The sequence below is a fragment of the Eucalyptus grandis genome, chromosome 5 (assembly GCF_016545825.1).
Source record: "Eucalyptus grandis isolate ANBG69807.140 chromosome 5, ASM1654582v1, whole genome shotgun sequence".
NCBI lineage: Eukaryota > Viridiplantae > Streptophyta > Magnoliopsida > Myrtales > Myrtaceae > Eucalyptus > Eucalyptus grandis.
This window is the reverse complement of record NC_052616.1, coordinates 45,596,756-45,603,433: the sequence shown is the minus strand read 5'-3', so window position 1 is coordinate 45,603,433 and position 6,678 is coordinate 45,596,756.

The window sequence follows — 6,678 nt, the reverse complement described above, 5'->3', positions numbered from 1 at the left end:
AATCCCATTAACCGTGTGTGCAAATTATCTAGGTCAAGACCATTTGCATAAGTCAAATGTGTGAATTTGATTGGTTCATGAGGCTTTGTGCTCACGCCCTTGGATAATAAAAAATATTATAATAATTAAATATTAAACCACGCTTTCGTCTAATAGCTTTACCTTTTAGAATAATTGGCAATCGTTCCATAAATTTTTACATGGCATCAAAGTTGAAGGTCTTGAGTTTAAATATTTCTAAGTCTCATTTGCCTCTCCAATTAAAATTCCATGTTTAGTATTGGGCAAAAGTGCAAACTAAGCATGATGGGGAGTGTTAGAGTAATTAAATATTAAACCACATATTTGTCTAATAGTTTAAGGTTTTAGAATAGTTGATAGTGGTCTCAAAATTCTCATAATTTTTTTTTGATGGTTCATGAAACAAGAAGCACATATGACAAACTTCATGAAATAAGAAGCACACATAATAAACTTACAGTATGAATGCTCATAAGTCGCAACCCTTCATTGCTCTCGTTGAGATTCCAATACTTCTGTAGTGCGCAAAACAAATACGCACAGATGCAGAACATCGATTATTACTTACTGTGGTAAGATGATTATATCCACAACTTTATTCCTCAATACTCGGACCATGCTTTCCCAAAGTTCAATCAACTTACGAATCAATAGCTTTGGTAGTTTTTCTTTTATGAGCGTCAACTTATAATGTGAGGTGATGACCAAATAATGGCCGGAGATGAAGGAGAAGTTTTTGATAGTTTAGCTCATCAAAATCTTCAATTGAAAGCGTCTTCTTAATGGACTCAAGGGCTTCTTTGAAGGAAGAAACGACCCTAGGTATTCCAAAGCTGCACGAGTAGGCTTCATTAGTAGTGAATTCAGGTAACGTTTCTTGGAATTCGTCAAGACTCGCTCTTCTTTGTCCTCCTATTGCCAAAACACCAGTTTAGCCCTCATTAGAGTCCAATATGGGCAAGTTCTTTATGCACTCTTGACCACGTAAGACCCCATTATCAGTCATTTAATCGGAATTGCTTCCATCGCTCTCCTTGAACTTGTGTCCAGGTGCACCTTTGAAGCTGGCCGCCAGTTGGCGGTCAAGGAGAGGGAAAACTGCAGCTTCAATATGGGCGGTCGCTGGCCATCACGGCCGGAGGCTAGTGGAGGAGAAAGAAGAAGAAGAGAGGAAAAAAAAGAAGAATCAATAAAAATTATTAAAAAGATTAAAAAAATTATATGTTGCAAAAAAATTTGTAGGTTATACCAAACGTATTTTTATTCTTTTTCTATTTGATAACATAAATTTTGTGTTGTTACAAAACGTTTTTTTTTTTACTTAGAAATTGTTTTAAGGAATAGAACTAAAAAAATACTATTTTGAAAAGAAATTATTTTCCGAAATAGAAATGTTATCAATGTAGTATTTGATGTTACATTAGTTAGATGGTCTAAATACTAAAAGTGAGATGAGGCACACAGCGATGAGACTCGGCAGCCTGAGCTGCGGTGTCGGTGAGTGCTACTGCAGGCCTTATGCAGTCGACAACGAGGTCATTCTTTCTCTCACCTGGATGTGGGTGAGGGCAAGTGCCCTCGTGCGATGGTGGCCATATATTGAAAAACAATATTTGTCTTGCCTGATGATAAAAACTTTCTGATATATGAGATGAGAGTCTAGTGTGAATCGTGTGTATGGATACAGAAATTCACATTTACTGGATCTCGTCCACGGAACTCATCCATACGTGAAGGCTTTATTAGTATTGGGCTTAAGGCTCGTCCGCCCAAGTTGGGCCGAGAAAGCCCGGCCCACGGGAATAGGGCCCGTGGAAGGAGAGAGGTATAAAAGGGAGGAGAGAGAGAAAAAGACACCGTTTTGTTCAAAAGGAAAAGACGTACGTTTTTTCTCAAGTCTCTCTCTCTCTCGTTTTCTCCAAAAAGCAAAACAGTGAAGCGCGAAGGCCAATTTGCTTCACCGGATCGAACAGGACCAAGTTTTCTCTTCCTTTAACGGCGTCGGTGTTTAATCTGTGGCTAAAAGGTACGCTCGAATCCGTGGTGTGCTTTAGGATCGGTGATACGTGTTGTTTTTCCGGGCTCGTCTTCCGCATTGATTTAGGGGTTCGATTTAGTGTCGAATCCGATTTTCAGGGATCGAGTCATTCCCAACATTGGTATCGAGCCTTAGTTCACGTTTTCCGACTTGTTTGACGATTTTTGATTGATTTTTCACAAAAGCAATTCGGCCGTACAGATCGGGGCGAGAAATCCCGACACCCGAGTGTTCTTCGGCCATTTTTCTGGTTTTTCGTAAGTCGAAATCGTTTTCTGAATACATTGGGAGAAAGGCGACGTCGAGACGAGTCTAGAGACACGTCGTGCGCCGCCGGGTGACGCCGCACGCGCCCACACGCGCGGCCAGAAGCCGCTGCGCGTGGGCGCGACGCGCTCGGAAGCGCTGGCTCGCCCAGCGCGTGTGGCACACGCGTCAGTCGGCGAACCGGCGCGTGCGCACCACCGGCCGGCGAACCGACACTCGCCGGTCCGCGGACCGACGCGTGCTGATGTCATCATGACGTCACCCAACGGTCAATAACCGCTAGGGTGCGTCATCGATGACGCGCACGACGACGTTCGCGGGTGGCGGCCACCGGCCGCGACCCGACCCGACCGCGGAGACAAAGACGTGCGCAGCGTGTGCCGGCTGACGTCGCGTGACGTCAGCCCGCGCACGCGCGTGGCACGTGTCGTCGGTTCGCCCGAGCCGGCCCCCACCGGCCCGACTGGCCCGACCGGTCCGACGACTGTTGACCACCATTGACCGTTGACGACCGTTGACCACTGTTGACCGTTGACCGTTGACCCAAAAAAAAGAGAGAGGAAAAGAATGTGTTTCTTTTTCAATTAAGTCTATGTGGATTATAATGTGATCCCTTATTTGTTCTGCATTTGTTGCGGGAACAATGCCTCCCCGAGGTTGCGCACACCTATTCGCGCGATTCCGATGAACAAAAGGATAGGCTGTCTAAGTTGATAGCTGAGCTAACTGATTATCGATGGGAGAGAGGTGACTTAATTGATCATGTCATTGAAGTCAACAGGAAAATTCAACAGGTCATATGGAATAGTCGTCCTATGTCACGGTCGAGATGGTGCGATTTTTCATAAACACTCTTCCACCGAATGGCAAGATGTGTTGAATCGCATATGGGATGTCAAAGAGCTGCTTCCTATAAGAAAATTGTGATGGATTTTGTAAATGAATATTCTTGTATTGTTTCAAGGGAAAAGATCAAGAAATTGAACAAAAGAGGATCTTTCCGGTTGTGTGCCGACTTGGTGTTAGTTGTATTGGCTGATATATGTTAAGTGTGATTTGTGGATATATTATGTAATGATTACTACCTAATTGTGTTAATTGAAAGCATTATTGTTTTATTGGATGTCTATTATATATTGCTTTCTGTTATTGCTTTGATTCTTGTGGGTAATTAACTTGTGGGTAGTTTTAGAAGTTTTTGTAGCTTCATAGAATTGATTTTGCATAAGACAATTATATTGATGATAGTTTTAAGTTAGGATTTTGGAGGATGATTGGAAACATAGTGGCCTTTTGATTCTGAAGCCTTACTTAAAATTATTCATTAATATAATGGGTCTATGTAAATAGGGATGCATAAATGATAGGCATTAATAATTCGTGCATATTTGTCTGATTTGTTCAGATCAATGGTTTTTGCCACAAAAAGCATAGTTGCCGAGCTGAACAAAGGTGAAAAGCTCAATGGTGACAACTATGAAATTTGGCAAATGAAAATCCAAAGTATGTCTTGGAAGAGCAAGAAGCACTTGAGGCTCTAAACGACCATGGTAGAACTTGAAGAGGGAACCACCTGCACAAAGACAAAAGAGATAAAGAAGCTTTTTCGTGTGGAAAAGAAAGAACTCTCTAGCTCGCATCATGTTGCCGAGTAGCATGGAAAATGACGTCATGCGAGAGTTTCGGCGTTTTGACAATGCCAAGGAAATGTGGGAGGCATTGGCAGCTAGATTTGGTCATACTTCGGTGACTAGGCGAGGCAGCTCACTATCATGTTTGACTCTTATAAGAAGCCTCATGGTCGACCATGAAGCAACATCTTAGAAAGATGTCAAACATGATAACTGAGCTGAAAGATGCTGGCCATGTCCTCACAGATGAGCAGCAAGTGCAAGCAGTGATTCGTTCCTTGCCTCAGAGTTGGGAGCATATGAAGGTGCACCTGACTCATAATGAAAATATCAAAACCTTTAAGGATGCAATGCGTCATCTTGAGCTGGAAGAGGATCGCTGTTGGCGGCTAAAGCCGGATGCCGAACTCTATCATGCAAGTTCTAGCTCAAATGGAGCTTCGAGCTCCAAGCGCAAGCGCCCTAACTGGTTTGATAAGGGGAAAGGCAAGGAAGAAGCAGGCCCTTCAGGAAAGAAACCCAAGTTTAACCAACATGAAAGAGGGAAGCGTCCTCACATGAAAAAGCTTGCAAGGGTGAAATGCTACAACTGTGACAAGAAGGGTCACTATGCTCACGATTGTCGTGAGCCAAAGAAGGTATGCACCCCTTGTACTTTTCAGAACTTTACTTATGTGTCGAGTTCTGTGTTCTTAACTGAGTCTAATCCTTTGTGGACTGTGGATTCAGGAGAGACAGACCATGTAGCGAATGATAGAGGATCCTTCGTGGAATTTCGATGAGTACCAACTGGAACTAAGTGGATCTATGTGGGAAACAACTCCAGAGCTGAAGTGAAAGGAATTGGCACATGCCAACTGAATATGCGTGGTGGACGCACTTTGTTCCTTCATGATGTGCTGTATGCTCCGGAGATTCGTCGGAATTTAGTGTCTGTTTTAGTGTTGGTTAAATTAGGTTTTAATATGAACTTCTATAGTAGAGGTGTGAATTTGTTTTTGGATACAAATTACTATGGTTGTGGTTATTTTCTAGATGGTTTTATTGTATTAGATATTGATTATGTTAATACTAATGTTTGTTATTCCCTTCTCACGTCTCCTAATATATATGATAATGATGTGAATGTGTGGTATGCTAGACTTGGTCACATTGGCCAACAGCGTATGAATAGACTAGCTAAAGAGGGCTTGTTGGGCAATATTGAAAAAGTCGATTTGTCCATATGTAAGCATTGCCTATAAGGGAAAACGACAAGGAAACCATTTGGAAAAGGAAAAAGAGCTGAATTTCCTCTGCATTTAATCCATTCTGATGTCTGTGGTCCAATGAATGTGAAAGGAAGGCATGTGGCTGTTTATTTCATCACTTTTATTGATGATTATACTCGATTCGGATATATCTATTTGATTTCTCATAAATCTGAAGCAATAAGTTGTTTTAAAAGGTTTATGAACCTAGTAGAGAATCAATTGGACAAGAAAATAAAAGCATTGAGATCCGATCGAGGTCGAGAATATTTATCTGATGAGTTCAGAAAATTATGTGATGAAAAAGGAATAGAAAGACAGTTGTCTATTCCATATACTCCTCAACAAAATGGTATTGCGGAGAGAAGAAACATAACCCTATTGGAGATTGTTAGGTCCATGATGGCGCATGCTAACTTACCTATTACCTTTTGGAGTGATGCGTTGTTAACTGCTGCCTATATACTTAACCGTGTGCCTTCCAAATCAGTTACTTCCACTCCATATGAGTTATGGACAGGTAGAAAACCGGACTTAAGTTCTCTTAAGCCATGGGGTTGTGCCGCCTATATACATGAGTCCTCTCACAAATTTGGGAGATTGGGTCCCAGAGGAAAGAAGAGTATTTTCATAAGGTAGTCTGAACACTCGAAAGGATATGTGTTCATAGGTGAGCAGGAAAGTAGAAGTATAACGAGTTTGAATCACGAGATGTCACATTTTTAGAGGATGAATTTCCTAAGAAGGGTGAAATAGGGGAAGATTGTTCCCTATTTGAGACCTTGGATCAGGATAATGATGTTAGTGGAGTTCGTCCAAGTGGGAGTAATATGAGAAGTGATGAATTTAATTCTCAATTGCAACCACATGATGAGACGACATCATCATTACCTAATCCAAGTGGGAGCATGATGGGGAATGATGTGCAAAGTGTACAATCTCCCATACGGCGAACAAGTTGCCAAAGTATTCCCCGTCGACGTTTTGACATTGAAGGGAAACTTTTATGGTTGCTCCACAAGATGAGGAGAGCCAAGAAATATTAATGAGGCTCGAATTGCCCTAGTAAGGAAAAAAATGGATTAATGCAATGGAAGAGGAAATGGAGTCAATGAAATCAAATCAAGTCTGGGAACTGGTTGATCTACCAAAAGGACGCAGAGCTATTGGGAACAAATGGGTTCTCAAAATAAAGCGAAAGGCTGATGGCTCGATAGAAAGGCATAAGGCTCGCCTTGTGGCGAATGGGTATAATCAACGGGGAAGGAATTGATTATGAAGATACGTTTTCTCCGTAGTGAGATTTATCTCGATTCGCATTATTCTCGGCAATAGTGGCTAGTCTGGATCTTGAGTTACATCAAATGGATGTAAAGACTGCTTTCCTCAATGGAGAATTAGAGGAAGAAATATATATGGAACAACTCGCTGGTTTCATAGTGAAAGGCCAAGAAGAAAAGGTATGTCGACT